Genomic DNA, 17,522 nt, shown 5'->3' with positions numbered 1-17,522 from the left:
AAAAACTGCAAACGACAACGGATAATATCCGTTGTCGTAGGGTCAAAAAACCGTTGTAACTGAGGGTGTTGTAGAATGTATTGTCCTACAACAACGGTTTTGAATCCGTTGTCTTTGTAGACATTTGACAACGGTTTTTATCCGCTGTTGTTTACATGCTCAAAATTTGTTTACGAAGGATACGACAACGTTTTAAAACCGTTGTGGTAGATAATTTCGACAACAGAAATAAACCGTTGTGGTAGACTCTTTTTACAACAGATTAATTTTAAAACCGTTGTGATAGATAATTTTAATATGTTTTACAACAGATAAAACTATTGTCTTTTATCACTTTTTTATTAAAAAAAAATCCGTTGTGGTTACGTACTTTTTACAATATTTCTAACCGTTGTCTTTAATATTCATGTTATAACATGATAATAACAAACAACCAATCTTTATTTAATATAAACAAACCACCAATACAAAACTAAATATTTACTACATTCAATCCATGAAAATGTTATCTTCAAATTTCAAAAATTAACTACACACATCAAAATGAGAAAATAATAGCTGTGTAATCGAAATCCATAATATGTCAGCTAAAATCCTCTTCCCAACTGAATCTTTAAAGCCTTTTCCAGCAACTTACTGGCTGCATCTTCACGTGACCGAGTATACAAATTTCCCTTGGCAATCAAATATGCAGAATTAAGCTGTAGGAGCTGATAAAAATAAACAAATTATAAAGACATTAAAAGATAAAATATACATGTAAGCGAATAAGAATTATCTTAACCTGCTGAAACACATATGGATTGATGATACAATTAAGCTTTGCACTACTATTTTCTTATTTGTGCAGCATGTTATTGGAAATTAACAACTGGTATAGAAGGAAATGAAATTGCATAACATCCACAGCTATTTGGCAATTTGCAACGATCTCAATCATATAAATCATATGGTTCTTCATTGAGTTCAATTTAGCCCAGTGGCATATTCAAATCAAAGCATGATACTTTAAGGTTGGCAATGCCATAAAACTTATCCAACAAACACTGAAAGGTCAAATGCAAAGTGCTAACATAACACATTCTAACAGAGTAGAACTAATAAGATATTTTCACCCAGAACGCTAGTTATGCACTATATGTCAAATAAAAAGATAGAAGAGAACGCTTGTGTAATGGGGAAAAAAACTTCAGTTGCCCAAGTAGAAAACAATTGGATAACATGTAACAATTAATGGAGCAAGCCAATGAAGCATCAAAGAGAATAGAAGAGTTACTCATGAAGTGCTTTGGAAAGTTACAAGGATTCCAACGATTGGAACTTCACCAGACAAGAAATTTGTTGATAAATTCCTATAGTTGTTAAAAAAAATCATAGTCAAACAGTTAACTCTGCAACAACAAACTGCCTAGCCACCAATAATCACATGAAGACTCACAGAAATCATAATGGGTTCAGAGAGCCAATAGATGGAGGAATTGTGCCCCTGCGCAAATTGCTTGACAAGTCCCTACATTTCAAAAGAAAACAAGGGGATGTAAAAACTACAAGATGGTAAGGTGCACAAGTTCTCCAATCTCAGATGGAATGTTCCCTTGAAGGTAATTAGCTCTCTGATACCTTGAAAAATAAGTAATGTGATAACTTCATGCAACAATATATAGTAAATTCTCATTGCCAATAACTATAATCGATAAAAAAAATATATGAATAGAAGAAAACGCATACAATGCTGTTAGCTCAGTGCGGTTCTTTATGGAATAGGACCGTGCAAGATCAACAATTTATTCAAGTGTACAGCAGAAAAGTATCCATCATTGTGCTTTAAACAAGGTTAAAGACATGCTCAAACTTAGCTCAATCATTATGATCTCTTATCACAATCATGCGAACAATGCACCGTTGTCCATTGTTAGACAGATATGTTCAACAAGTGAAATAACTATTAAAATGCCGTAACGTTCACCAAAGCCTATGTGGTGCCGCAAGATCTACTAGCCTAAAATCCATTATAAGTTGGAAATCATTAGAAATACTTAATCAAGGAGATGTTGTAATACCTCAGAAGCATCATCATGAAATGCTTCATCCACATTTGCAGGAGACAACAATTTTTTTCTTTCATTCAATATTATTTTCTCGCTTTCCTTGTTAGCGTCCATCAGAGCTACTTCTAGAAGAGCTCTTGCATCTGGATCAAGTTCACTGATGAACTTTAATGGAGAAGGCCAAACAAGAGGTTCTGCTGCTGATGGGTTTAGCAAAGCTGCACAAGCTCCATGATTGTGCTTTATAGCTACAGAATAAGGTATTCGCCTGTGGAATATGGATCAGCATATGTTTAATAACAGTGAAACAAAGACAGAACTTCCATGAACACAGAAATTTTAATTAGTTTGTTAGTAGAAAAGTAGAAAATTAAGAGAGAGAGACTCCTTAAATTGACTCTCCTGATGTATGAAAAATTTTGATTCATTATAATTCATCTCAACTAACAAAAGATAGCCAAAATATAAAAAGGCTAAATGTTGCCTAAAAAATTCCTAAAAAGAGATTTCATGGTTGTTGGAAGATAATCACCAAAAGGCCAACTAATAAAGAATCTACACTGTTTGTTTGTTCAAGATTTCAATTGTAAAGCTAGCAGTTCCAATTTCTCCAAGAGTATAGGCAATTTGAAAATATGAAATATGCCCACCCAGATGAATCCCTCTGGAGCTGATCGGCTCCCCATGCAAGCAATGTATGAACACAATCCAAACTTCCTCCGCGAGCTGCCAAATGTAGAGGAGTGCTCCCAGAATGACTGAAAAATATGGATTTCGATCTCAAAACAGAAAATTGACACATAAACATAATGGCAAATGATCGAGTATATAAATCAGTCAAAATACCCATATTCCCTAGTGGAAGAAGAAACAAGAGCCCCATGGTCTAAGAGTACACGGACACACTCAGTCCATCTTCGCCGTACTGCAAGATTTAGAGGCGTCTCTCCCCTTTCATCCCCAACATTTACAAACCGGGCAAATCCCCTAATAACAGTATACCAAAAGGAAAATTGCAGAGCTAAGTAATTAAAACAAGGCCAAGGACCATCAATCAAAATGAATCAAGGGACTTGAAAAAAATCGGACCACGAATCAACAACCCCAGTGGATTGGGAAATCCACTGCGGTTGTTGATTCTTGGTGCGGTTTTTTTCAACTTCCCAGAAACATAATCCCAGTCGAAGTAGGATCGGGCTCCAAAACCACAAAGCTCACATAAGCACTAAGAGCTTGAGGCAACGATATCTTCGCAGGGGTGGGATGGGAGTGAGCACGGGTAGTAAGGTTCGGAAGCCCTTTCCCAAATAAGAGAGCACCTAAATCCAACAAAAAGGGAGCCAAGCAAACAATAAAACCTCACAGGCATCACCTTTATCAGGGGAATCGATCCCGACGCAGCAGCCTAAACCAAAAAGGGTTTAGATTCAGCCAGAATCTCTCCATGGACAGTTCGGCCGAGGAGTTCGCCACCCAAACCTGGACAGAGCTGGGGGAAGAGACACAGCGGCGTCGATCCGAGCCTCGGAAGCGAAAGTCCACCAGAGAAGAGGGGGCAGCGGTTTGTGTAAGCAACGGACGAGGAGCTTCTACGGCGCGGAGAAAGAAGGCGAAGTGGCTACCGGGGCCACGGAGAAGTGGGAAAGTCTCCGTTGAAGTGACCGGTGAAGAATCGTAGAGGAAGAGCGATAGCTTCTTGCCTTCGTCGCGAGCAGGAGAGCAACGAAACGGATCGCTCCATTTGGTGTCATGGCGTGAAGAGATAGTCGAGGAGAGGAAAGAAAAATAGCTTAGGGTTTGGGAACGCTAAGGGAAAAACACGGCGCGAAAATTTTTTTGCAGAGTGGGAAAGCAAAACTGCGAGCGGAAATGACGAAACGAATAAAGCCAAAGACAACGGTTTTTTCAAAACTGTTGTCGTAGACGCTAAAAACGCGGATAAAGACAACGGTTTATAAAACCATTGTAAAAAGTGTTGTCGTTTTAAAAAAATATTGCTCAATGACAACAGTTTTGCCAAAACCGTTGTCTTTTATATTTAATGGGGAGTTCAAAGACAACGGTTTTGGCAAAAACCGTTGTCTTTGAACAAATACGCAACGCTTTCTCTTAAAACCGTTGTCGTAGGGGTGTTGTCGTTTGTAGTTTTTGTTGTAGTGATATTTGGTTTTGCCCTAAACTAAGGGATCATGAATAACTATCTAGACGTTATGACACTTGTGATCATCCACCTAGGATGCCACTTGGTGTCATCCCACTTATTGAGATATTTACCATTCATGATAAATGTCTTTTGTCCTTAATTACAAGGAAATTAACATAATGCATGATGTTACATGGCATACATCAAAATAAGTAATTTTTAAAAGGAAAAAAAACAAGATATAGCTACATGATGTATGTATGGAATGACATGGTATTTTTGTGTTTTTCATACTAAAAATGAATGCAACACATGATGTCATGACATGTGATAAGCAATCAATCATGGCACTTTAGCATATATAAAATATACCTAGATAGACTATCTAAGTATCCTTAATCCCTTAGCTAAGCCTTTAAATTCTAATCCTAGATTGCCTATTGAAGAAATGTCACAACCCAACTGGGCATGTCTTTTACCCTTTCATATTTGTGCCAATTGAAATTAAAAAATAAATCCTCAAATTTTATTTGGCACATTTTATTCTTTCTAAGAGTGACAATTTGGATTAAGGTTTATATTTCCCTTAATTCCATAAGAAAATGTCAAATTCCCAATTTGGTATTTCTTTTGCTTCTCTCAAGTGTGTCAATTTAAATTAGATTCAACTCCTCAAATTTTGACACATTTTACTCTTTCAAAGAGTAACACTAATAATCCTTCTCATTTTCAAAGGTTAGTAAAACCTTGAAAATGCTCTCCAAGTGCAACTTCATCAAGGTTGGGTTGACTACCCTTCCAATTAGAGTTGACACTCTCTAAATTCATCTAGGGTGTAGAGAATGTGCTCCTAGGAACCCAAAACCTATTGATACTCCTTGGATGCTCTAGGTACTCACTAGAGATGACTTCCCTAGATACGTTCCTAAGGACCTTTCTAGGCTTCTTAGAATCCTTGGTTACCTCTACTAGGTCACTTCTAGAAATAACTTCCCTTGTAACATTCTTTGTGACTTTATTAGGCATTTTTGGAGCCTTAGTCACCTTTACTATATCAACTTTAGGGATGACCTCCCTTGCGACCTTCTTTGTGACTTTGTTAGACTTCTTAGAAGTCTTAGTCACATTGGTCTTGTCAAAAGTACTCTTAGGGATTCCTTCCCTAGTATCTTTGACTTGACCTCTACACCTAGGGTTGGTCCCATAGCTATATGGAACCCTATGAAAGGAAGTCACATCCTTCTTGGTTTTAGGTTTGTATCCCAAACCCCTATAGCCATTTGATGGCTCTTGTCTAGCTTTTCCTAGGTTATGCTCATTTTGACCCCTAAGCATATTTTCCATTCTTGCTAGGGTCCTTTCTAAATTATCAAGTCTTGACCTCAAGACTTGATTGTCCACTCTTAAATCCATAGATTTGAATTTTTCTTGATTCCTATGAGCATTTTTATATTTAGGCATATATCTATAATCCTTAGAATTATTGCCTAAGTTGCTATCTACCTTCCTAAACTTAGGTATGATAGATCTAGCATGAGGAGGAATATATTTATCCTTAGTGTCATCATACTTCCTACTTTCATGATAATTAGCATTAAAATGATAAGAATTATTTCTAGCATGCTTTTTATCTTGTGTCAAAGGAATAGATTCATTAAATGATACTTTGGTTTTTACCTTGGAAGCTCCCCCTAGACTTGTGCTTCCTCCTTTGACTTTGGTTGGCTTCCTCTCTTTAGGACATTGACATCGGTATTGTCCTCTTTGTTTGCATGAGAAGCACACAATGTGCTCCTTGCTTTTGTGTTCCGTGGGACTAACCACTTTAGGCTTATCCTTAGCCTTGGTTGCCACTTGGCCCTTCTTCTTGGCTAATTTTGGCCACTTGCTCTTATAGTGTCCATGTTCCCTACACTCAAAGAAAATGATATGATTTTTATTATTTACAATCAAAATTTCTATACCTTTGCTTGTAGGGGTGACACTTGATCCTCCATTTGATTTATCTTGCATTGTGGAGGTTGCATCATCTTCTTCTTCTTCTCTTGAGGGTGTGGGTGCTTCCACCTCTTCAACTTTTAAGGATGTGGATACTTCCACCTCTTCCTCTCTTGAAGATGTAGAAGATCTCTCATCTTCTTCCTTCTTCTCCTCGAATGTTGACCTTATGTCAACATCGGATTGATCCTTCTCTTCTTGAACCAATGAACCCTTTCCCTTAGGCTCATCCACTCTTTGAAATTGAGTGAGGTTCTCATGATAGGCAATGACATTTTTCCAAAAATCACTTGCACTCGTGTATTCACCTATACTCAAAATTATGTTAGAGTGTAATAGATTTAACAAAGTTTTTGCTACCTCTTTATCCGCCTCTGCTTGCTCCCTTTGTTCCTCAGTTCAATGTCGAGGTCGGAGGTGCTTCCCCTTTTTGTCTTTCGGAGACTCAAATGGATCTTCCAATGCAATCCATTGGTTCCAATCCATTTGGAACCAAGTTTCCAACCTCATCCTCCAATAGTTGAAATCTTCTTTGTCATACGGAGGTGGAATTCGGATATCCCATCCGAGCGGTCTTTCGGACTCCATCTTCTTCTTCCTCTAGATTCTTGCTCTCTTGGCAGTTAGTCCGTAGAAGAGCGACCTCACTCTGATACCAATTGTTGGGGTCGTCGTGCCCGCTAGAGGAGGGGTGAATAGCGTCTCGTTGTGCGCTTGTCAGTTGCGTCTTGATGATGATATGCAGCGGAAATAAAATACAAGACTCACACAATGCTAACAAATAGATTTACTTGGTATCCACCTCAAGAAGAGGTGACTAATCCAAGGATCCACACACGACACGCTCCTCCACTATGAAAACCCTCCTTCTTGGTCGCAGTCGAAGGCGGAGAAGCCTTGTACAAATTCTCACACACACAAACAACTCACACAAGAAGAAGAACTACAAATACAAGTAAAAACACTCTCTTCTTGCTTACTTGTTGCTTGTTATTGCCTCTTGAACCTTGAGAGAACACTCTCAAAAGCCTTCAAAAACTGGCGGTGAAAGTCGGAGAAGCTCGTTGAAGATCGCAGAAAAATCGCAGGAAGAAGAACCCAAAGTTCTGCAGAGAAAACGCTCCGCAACAGCTATATCATGTGCTCCCAATCGATTGAAATCAACTGCAATCGATTGCCACGTCAGCTCCACACAATCCCAGCCGTTCATCACCTGCATCCTGCGCAACAGTCTAATCCCAATCGATCGGCCAATCGATTGGGGCAGTCTGAATCGATCGGTGGATTGATTCAGACGCTTTCTGTGTTCTCGCGATCGCGCGAGAACTCCCAGCTCCAATCGATCTACCGATCAATTGGAGATTCCCAATCGATTTCTCGATCGATTGGGAAGGCCTCTATGCTCATGACTCATTCTTCCAATCGATCGACCAATCAATTGGGTCATTCCTTCCTTCGCAGCACACTCCAATCGATTGGCTGATCGATTGGACCCTGGTTAAATCGATTGCCCAATCGATTGACCAGCCTGGACTTGACTCAATCTCAAGTCTAAAGTCTCCAACCCAACTCCTAGTCAACCGTCACCTGTTGGATCTCTATGCCTAGCATTTGGCCACACCCGATCATCCTCGAACTAGCCTTCTAGCCTCCTCCATCAGCCATGCGTCCCTCGGATATCTCCCCATTCTTCACGCCTTGCCTTCAGGAGCTTCCTTCGGCCTCATCCTAGTTGTCGGGTCTTCCTTGCCAAGTCATACTAGGACTTACCTTGCCAAGACCACATGCTTGGACTTCCACCTTTTGCCAAGATCACACTTGGACTTTCCAATTGCCAAGCTCCTCACCAGGACTTTCTCCTACCTAGCTCCTCACTAGGACTTTCCAAATGCCTAACATCCAGTTAGGACTCTCCCAGTCAAGTCTCTTGTCAACCTTGACCTACTTAATTTGTATTCTCATCAACCTGGTCAACCCTTTGATCATCTCCATAACCGGACGATTTCTCCAGCAATCTCCTTATATTGTCAAACATCAAAACTCAAATCCCAACTCAAGCTTGAGTCAACTCAAGCTTAGTCAAACTGGTCAAATTTGACCTAGGGAAATTGCCCCAACATCATCTTCGTTGATTGATTCTTCGGAGTATGGATCTGGTTCGCCTTTCTTATTGGCTTTTAGAGCTATGTTGTATGTTGTCTTTTCTTCTTTATTTTGTAAGCCTACACATCTTGATTCGTGAAGTTCAAAAGTGGAAAATAGATTTTCTAATGAATTAACATCTAGGTCTTTAGATATATAGAACGAGTCGACTATAGATGTCCACTCAGGTGTCCTAGGAAATGTATTTAAATCATACCTTAATGAATCCCGGTTTGTTACCTTTTCTTTGAGATTCGTGAGTCCGATGATGAATTTTTTTATCCTCGAGTGCAAATATGCAATTATTTCACTTTCTTCCATTCGGAGGTTCGTCAGTTGGTTCCGGAGTAGGTCTCGTCTCGCGAGCTTTGCTTTGGAGATTCCTTCGTGTAGCTCCAGGAACTTCTCCTAAAGTTCCTTAGCTGATTTGTAATCTCCGATCTGATTGACTTCCCGGGGTGGAAGTACACTGAGCAGGTGGAACTTGACTCGTCCATTTGCTATGAAGTCTGCTTGCTCCTTCTGGGTCCATTGGTATTTTTTTTTTTATTTCCTTATGGGTCTTTGGGAGCTGCAAAACCATATTTTATAATTAAGAGAATGTCAAAGTTTATTTTAAAGAATACCTCCATCCGGCGTTTCTATTGCACGAAGTGTCCCTCGAACTTCGGTGGCCAAATGCTCGGTCCAGCCATCGTCTCAATGCTTCAATCGATGGTTAGTCCTTCTGAGGCGTTCTGGCTTTAATACCACTTGTTAACCCAGCGGGACCGGCAAGAGGGGGTGAATTGCCTATAGAAAGAATAAACCACTTCTCGTTCTTTTGATCTGATTAGTAGCACAATAATAATAAACAGAATAATAAAATTGAACAATTAAAGAAAAGTAAGAGGATAATATATTTACTTGGTTACAACCTAGGTGGTTATTAATCCAAGATGTTGAAGAAAACTCCACTAGAAAAACTCCTTTGTAGATGTTGGCAGCTCATAAAATGATTAGGAAGTGAATACAAGACTTGTAATTCAGTTGTTGTTTCATTCCTAGCTCTAGGGGTCTTTTTATAGCCCCTAGAAAATCTTAGCCGAGGCTTGAAGGTGCCTTCAATAGGGTGGAAGGCGCCTCCAGCGTGGCAAGTTTTATCCGTGCAAAGATAAACTTTATCTTCGCTAATGGTCACTTGGAAGGTGCCTTCAATAGCTTGGAAGGTGTCTTTGTACTATTCATCGAAGGTGCCTACCAAGCCATGGAAGGCGCCTTCCACACGGTAGATCAACGCCTTTGCTAATCTCTTCGCATAGGTGATTCTTCGGCTAATTGGAGTTGAGCTCACCTAAACCCAATTCTGCCCTTCTCCTCGAGCAGGCTTCCTTCCCGACTTCTCATCCCTTGAATGTCATGCACGTCATTCTCATCCGCCGGTGTACTCTTCCATAGCATCTCGTTCTTCAGATGCACCGAGCCTGTCAACTCCCTTCCGTTCGACTTCTTATGTTCCTAAGTTCTTGCATACTTAGACACAAGGATCAAACACAATATGACCTAACTGAACTTGGTTGATCATATTAAAATTACTCGGGGCACTAACGAGCTTAACGAAAAAAGAAGAAACCATGTAAAAAGGAAAAGATATATTTTGTGATGGTGCAGGGATCTCAATAGAACTGAAAGAAGACATTTTTTCCTTTTTTCATGTTTTATTTTTTTTTCCTTTTTTCCTCTTTTTCCCCTACTTCCACTCTTTTTTTTTCACTCTTTTTTTCTTTGCTTTTTTTCCCCTTTTCACTTTTTGTTTTTCTGCTTTGTTTTTTTTAGCTTTTTTTTTCTTCTGTTCTAACAGAACAGACCAGAAAAGAAAAGAAAAAAATATAAAAAAAATATAAAAAAAAAATAAAATGAATAAATAATAATTTTACCTTGCTACGATTAACGTTGTCGAAGTTATTACTATCAACGGAAAAGAGTTGTTGATGAAAGGAGAAGAAAAGTTGTTACTGCCGTAGTTGCCATTGTCGACAATGATATCAAATCTAGATGTAGAAATTCCTGTGGCTGCTGTAATAAAAATTCAGAAGAGGAAAATTGGGAGGAAGAGAAGATGACTCTAATACCATGTTAAAACTAATAGATGAAGAAAAAAGAAATAGAATAGAGAATAATTCTTTTATTTGTATTTACTCAAACCAATAGGCTTATTTATACCTGTTGTCCAAATAATAATGAAAAGATTAAATATGACAGACAATTTATAAACATAGTAATAAATATAATAGATTTGAAAGTATTATATTTGCTATTTGATTCATGTCAATCACAATCTTGATTGTGATGTCAATCTTGATTGTGATGTCAAATATAATAAATCTCAATTGATTGAAATCAATTTAAAATTATTTTCCATTATTGTCATTACTGTCATTGTCGTTTGTCTAGAGTCGTCGACGCTGGCCACTCGTCGCGACGTTGTCCCTCTCCATGAGACCCCTCCCTATTTTTGCTATTTGCATTTTAAGTTTCCTTTCCTGAATCAATCCCTAACCACTCTGCTAAAACAATCCAAATGAAGAGCAAAGTGAAGGCTAGAGATTTTCATCACCCCTGCCACTTCTATTCTGTCTTCATCCATCACTCACCGTATTCTCATCCAACATGAACAACCTATATGTGATTAACAAAGTATTCTCATCACTCACCGCTTTCCTTCCGATTTACCTTGACAGTGATGCCCCTTCATTGCTAGGTAATCTGATCGAATCCAAATAGTGGATAAGCAGAAATTATGACCATGAAAATATGGTTTATTGTTCTAGTTTATGATTAATTTGAATGATCCAAGAAATATCTTTTTTTTAAAGTGTCCCATTTTGAATAAAGACTTCTTTAGCAACAATCAAATAAGACCTCTTAGACAACACACAACCTACCATGATGATTGCAGAGTGATCAATCCCTTGATCACAGTTACAAACTATATGTGATGAAACTATACTTGAGTGTCCTTTTATGATTCGGAGAACCAGAAGATTATTAAAGAATAAATAGCGCACCATTATACTACTATGACACTTAGATCAAAAAGGACCAACAGACTATCTTAGTGAATTCATTCTCTAATCTAACAAGTATAAATATTAGTGTCCCTGCACTAATGTACATAAAATGAGATATCCTCTTATTGGATATGTTATGCATGCAAGTCTATTAGATTTAAAGGTGTCAAATTGGCTGAAAATATTTAGGATTTTGGCATATCAGTAATAAATTTCATGGTTATCATCTCTATGCACATGACCTTTTTAACAGAGTTATGTTAATCCATGGACTATTTAAACATCCATAAACAAATATAAAAATACCATAAATAATATTATTTAAAAAGATATTTAATTGTAGAAAACAAGCTACAATATTATATCATAATATGACTTATAGGGCATCCAAGTATTTCCCTTATGTAGTATAAAAGAAAATTTTCTTGTACAAAGGTTGTTAGCCGTGGATAAGTGTTAAATTTATTTTTCAAGCATTTTTATTTTTCTGTCTCTTTCAAAGATGGTGTAAAAAGGGATATACCAATAACAAAATATGGTCAGGATAAGGATGACAAAGTTGGGGTTGTATATGTTGTTTCGTTTACAAATAATTGAGATAAGAAAGGTTAATTAGTTGCGGAAATAACCATCACTAGTAGTGAATCTTGTTGTTAGGCTGAAGGAATTTAGATTTTCCATGTGTATCAGTATGTGAAACTTTATTTGCAACTTTGTAACCCCAATTATTGTTAGGGCTCTTGTTAACATTAGTTCACAAAGTGTCAAAATTAAGAGATGAGATTTTTAGATTATTATATAAATTCTAGAATCCTTTATCTTAATTTTAATATTTTATTATAATCCTGTCTAAAAATCGTGAAGAAGGTTAGCTGGGGATGTAGCTTCTTGGTTGACCTCACAAAGACTCTGCTCCAATCTGCAACATAAGAAATGTAAGTGTCGAGCCAAGGAAGGGTCTCCGGTTTTGGCCATCCGACGCTCAAGTCAGTCACCAGAACAGTAGAAGAAAGTGGAGCAACCGTGAAAGCACAAGTATGAATAATGAATAACACATACCTCCACCGGTGCATGGACTCTCCTTTATATAGTGCAACAGTAGGCTATGTGCACACTCCTCAAGATACAGACATATTTTTCCAACCGTCCTATGAAAGGACATGTCAAAAAAGTATCTCTAACAACATATTTTAACAGGGCATGCAAATCTCTGACATGATCGTAGAAATTTCTATCGTACGATTTACCTGTTGACCATGCCCTATTGTCAGTGGCATTACCTGTTTAACCGAGCAGGGTAGCTGCTCGGCCAGGACTTCCCACCCGGTCAATCTCAGCTGCTCTTCTTCATTGTAGTTTGGTTCGACCGATTGTCTCTAACCAGACTGGACATGAGTTTTGGTCGGCCCGTTGCTCGCTTGGTCAGTTGTGTGTCATCTGATGTTCTCTATATATGACCCGTTCGGACGAGTAATCTGCTCCGATGAACCTGCTGGCCGATCAAACCCTTTAAGCCTGATTGACAGCTGAAGTCGACCTCCGCTCAGCTCGCTTTTGGAGAGCCCGTTGGTTCTTTGGTGTTGATCACTTTGTCTTTGACCTCCACATCGGCTGCTATCTCTGTCCTTGACCCACCCTTGGTGGGCCCACTTTATCACGACATCACAAGTCTTCCTCTTAAGTTTAGTCGAAGGAGGTTGTAAGTTCGACTAACTGGACGAGTAGTGTCTTCGGTGACCTTCTCCTGATCGGGCATTCTCTATTCTCGAGCTTTCAATCGGCTTATATCATCTTCATAGTTGTTCTTTTGCTTTATCTTACTGACCCGAGCTTAGATCCATAGCTCAGCTACGGTGAACATTGAAGATAATTCTTCCCCTAGGTTTAGAGCCACCGCTTGGCTATCATTTTACACACATGGGTATAAAGTCGCCGTTCGGTTATCATTTTACACACTTGGATTTAGAGTCGTCGCTCAGCTATCATTTTACACATCTGAGTCTAGAGCCACCGCTCGGCTATCATTTTACACACCTAGCTTTAGAGCCGCCGCTTAGCTATCATTTTACACACCTAGGTTTAGATCCACGGCTCAACTATCATTTACACACCTAGGTTTAGAACAGCTGCTCGACTATCATTTTATATACTTGGGTCTAGAGCCGCCGTTCGGCTATCATTTTACACACCTGGGTCTAGAGCCGTCGCTTGACTATCATTTTACACACCTAGGTTTAGAGCCACCGCTCGGCTATCATTTTACACACCTGGGTTTAGAGACGTTGCTCGGCTATCATTTTACACACCTAGGTTTAAAGCCGTCATTCGGCTATCATTTAGTTAGAGATATGTGTCGGTCGAACAGGTTGGCGACAACACTTAGAAATTTTTCCATATCTCGTCGCTCCCTCCGATGAGTACCTTTTCTGGGTTGCTGATGTCCTCTCGATTCCTTTAAGACTGTGCAAATCTTTGATCATTACTGCTGAGCACGATGTCTATGCCTTTTAATTGAGCCTCATTAATGCTCCTCTGTTGCCCAATGCCACATGTCTCACCCTCTATCGCCGAATACCTGATGTGATAGATAGATATCTGAGGTTGATGTGATAGGCGTTGTTTCGAATTCAACAGCCAGATCTTGGCCTCGTTTCCCATAACCCTCGATCGAATACTCAGGGCAACCGCTCATTGGGTTTATAAGCCCTTAGTGTTGTCATTTTCATGCTTCGTCGCTTTTCTCCTTTGTGCGCTTACTCTGCCGATTTCCTTCTTCTTCGTCATCGGTAATCTTCATCAGTAAGCTTTCCTTTCCCCTCTAATCATGTCGTTGATCTTCTCCCCTTTCTGTTTTCTATAGTCGTCTCCCCTCAACCTCCTACGTCCATCCTTGGGCTTTAGTACACCTCTATCAGGTCCAAGTTCAACGGGGATGAGATTGATCAGATGAAACTCACCTAAAATTTATCCTCCGACTACCAAATCACCATCCCCTTTGCCTATGACCGACCCCATCTGCCCTTGATGGTTTTTTTACCCTTTTTTAAGGATCAATTTTACGCTGACCTCCGCTTTCCTGTTCACCTTGTTTTCTCTGCTATGCATAAATATTACCATATATTCATGTACTAATTGGTGTCTAACTCATTTAGGTTACTGTGCGGGGTGATCATGCTATTCTGTCTGCACGACATCCCCTTAGTTCCCTGAGTGTTCCACTACATATACTATCCTAAGTTGTCCAAGCCAGGGACATTTCTATTTCAAGCCCGAGTAGGTGCTATCTTTTTTGACAAAACGTCGTCCTCCAATAAGCATTGGAGATAGTATTATTTTTTCATTCGTTTTCCCACTCGGCCAGACTTCTTGACCGGCTAGCAGATGGATGTGATGAAGCCTTCATCGCTCAGGAGATATCAAAGCCAATCAGACTATCTTTAAGTAGTCTCCAGTCTAGCCGGTTAGAAATATTATATCCACCGGTTGCTATTGGAGAATGCCCTTTATGTGTTCGGGTTCAGCTCGATCCTCATGCGGCTACCCCTTACCCTAGGTATGCTCTTTTTTCTCCCCATCTTTGAATCTAACTGATTTTTCCTTCTTTCTTACAACTCAAATCATGTTGAGGGCATGATTTAGCGGCAAGAGCAGGCTCACTGACACAAAGATTAACGCCAAGGGCGTTGTTGAGCTGGAAAATCGGGGCTTATTTTCGGTCAACTAATCCGACGATCCGACCAGCGAGGTTGGAGAAAGGAACGTAGAGGCAGCGAGTCAGGTGAAAGTCAAACGGCTGACAATAATGTCGCGACCGCCACAGCTGAACTCCCTCCTGAGCGAGCATCAATGGCGCTGATTGTGATACCCTCGGAGTCGGCCACCTCTTGTGAGCCTTTAATCTAGCAACGAAAGAGGCACCATGGGGAAGGATCGTAACGCTCAGCAACCTCTGCCCTACAAACCTTTGTTCCCAGTGTCGTTCATCCACCTTCCGAGCAGGGCGAAACCCCCTCTCTCACCTCTCCCGAGTTGGAGGCTGCCACTATTTCCACTCCTCTATCATCCGACCGGATGACCTCATTGTCCACCCTGCCCTCAGGGACCATATGCATGTCACCCGTCATGTTCATTCCACCTCCATCTTCCCTGTCGGCCACCCAAGTATCCACCATTCACTCTTCCCCCATGCCTAGGTCCGCGGGACAGACTATCTCTGAGCCATCTAAGCCGAGCGGCCATAAGTACATAACGACCATCATTCATCTGCCTATGGATGAGTGGCACCACCCGAATGAAACCGAGTCGCGCTCCCCCGAGCACCAGATCAAAATTCAAGGACCACTGGCATAAGTATGGGTTGATGCTAGGGCTTACACGGCGACCATTTCTCCTAGCGAGCTCGCGGACGACTACACTCAAAAGTCCATTGGGGTATGTATATCATCCTTATTTTTACTTGTGCATTTCCTGATCGACCATGCTTAACCTATTTTTAATGTAGTTCTAGATGGAAAGTCTGACCATGTGCTAGAGGCTAGCCTTTCTAGAGCATGAAGTGCAATAGCTGGGTGCCTCGAGCGGCCCATCAGAGGCTTCCCAGGCTCATTTTGACCAGCTAACTACAGAGGTCACTCAATTGAAGGTTGAACTGGAGAGAAGCTCCGAGCAGCTAATTGGTTCCGAACATGCGCTCAATGCTGAGAGGAGCAAGAATAATGATCAGACCCTATAGATCGAACGGCTCACCAAACAGGCTAGCAGCTTCGAGTCTAAGATCAATTCCTCCAATGCTAGAAAACTTTGAGCCATCGAGGACCTAGACATTAAAAACAAAGAGTCTTGGGTCTTGGCCTAAAAGCTGAAGGAGGCGGAGGTTGCTCTGGTGACCAAACAGGAGAGCTAATTAGAGGAGCAAGTGACTAATAAGTGTTAGGACCCTTTTGCGGCCGGCTAGAGAGAGGTGAATATCCCTATAAAGAAAAATGAAAAACCTACCTTAAACTTTTACAGCTTAAGAAGAATTAACATTTGCATAAACAAAAAATTAAGAAACTAAAAAGAAGAGGACAACGGATTTACTTGGTTACAACCGAGGAGGTTGTTAATCCAAGGAAGTGGAAAGCACACCTCTTTACAGCAGTTGAATTACTAAAAATACGAAGCTAGACAAAAGAAATCATTTACAAGTGTTCTCAAGTGTTCTCTCTAGGCTTCTGGGACCAGGGTTGTATTGATAACCCTGATCGGGATGCTTGGAAAGGTTCCAAGTACCTAGAGGGGTATAAAACTTTATCTCCATTGTAACAGATAATGTTTGATGTGATCTGGATAAAAATCATGGTCCGAGTGACCGGAAGGGTTGCGGGTGCCCAGAGTTTGGAAGTCTGGGCTCTCGAACCAAGAAAATCAACATCCTGTTGATTTTCGATCCCAGTCTTCCGCTCCAGTTCTGCTCACCTTAGTCCAGGTCTTCCACTCTAGCTACGCTCGCTTGGGTATCTCGGTCATCTGGAATAAGGCTCACCCAAACCCAACTTCTACCCTTCGAGTAATCTTTCGCTCTGACTTTTCGTCCCTCGGAAACGTCGCATGCCTCCTTCTCATCCGCCCGCATACTTTTCGGCAACACCTCGTCCCTCGGACGCACCGAGCCCGTCGGCTCTCTCCCGTGTCGTCCTTCTCACTAGCTGTGTCTTTCGCTCAACTTCTTGTGCTCCTAAGTTCCTGCACACTTAGGCACAGGGTTAAAAACCAACAGGATTTAACCTGACTTGATTGATCATATCAAAACTACCTTGGGGTACTAACAATCTCTCCCTTTTTGATGTGATCAAACTCAAGTTAAGTAAGGGTAATCTATAAACAAATAGCAGTTATAATTTTTACAAAAAATTACAAGTACAAAATTTAAAAATTAAAATTGTACTACCCTCCCCTTTTGATCACATTAAAAGTGGAGTACGTTAAACATATAACTTTGAAAGTCTAAAAAAGTCTAAGGGAAAAAAAAATTGGCAAAAGTTTTTAAAAAATTTGCATTTTGATCACTAGTTCATAAAAAAAAAATTCAAAAGATTGTTAAAAAAAACTTAAACAAATTTTAATGATTAGACCCTTTTTAAATAAATTTTTATAACAAAA

General features: G+C 40.0%; 1 long non-coding RNA gene across 1 annotated transcript; it reads right to left on the bottom strand.

Moving 5' to 3' along the window:
- Positions 1-587: 587 nt before the first annotated feature.
- On the bottom strand, positions 588-2,736 carry LOC122025064. The gene is made up of 3 exons (XR_006123593.1): positions 2,699-2,736; positions 2,061-2,316; positions 588-710 (listed from the first exon to the last, which is right to left on the bottom strand). It is a non-coding gene; the product is annotated as an uncharacterized LOC122025064 (long non-coding RNA).
- Positions 2,737-17,522: the final 14,786 nt, after the last annotated feature.

Source organism: Zingiber officinale, chromosome 9B (assembly GCF_018446385.1).
Source record: "Zingiber officinale cultivar Zhangliang chromosome 9B, Zo_v1.1, whole genome shotgun sequence".
In the NCBI taxonomy this organism is placed as follows: domain Eukaryota; kingdom Viridiplantae; phylum Streptophyta; class Magnoliopsida; order Zingiberales; family Zingiberaceae; genus Zingiber; species Zingiber officinale.
This window is presented reverse-complemented; position numbering and strand designations above follow the sequence as displayed.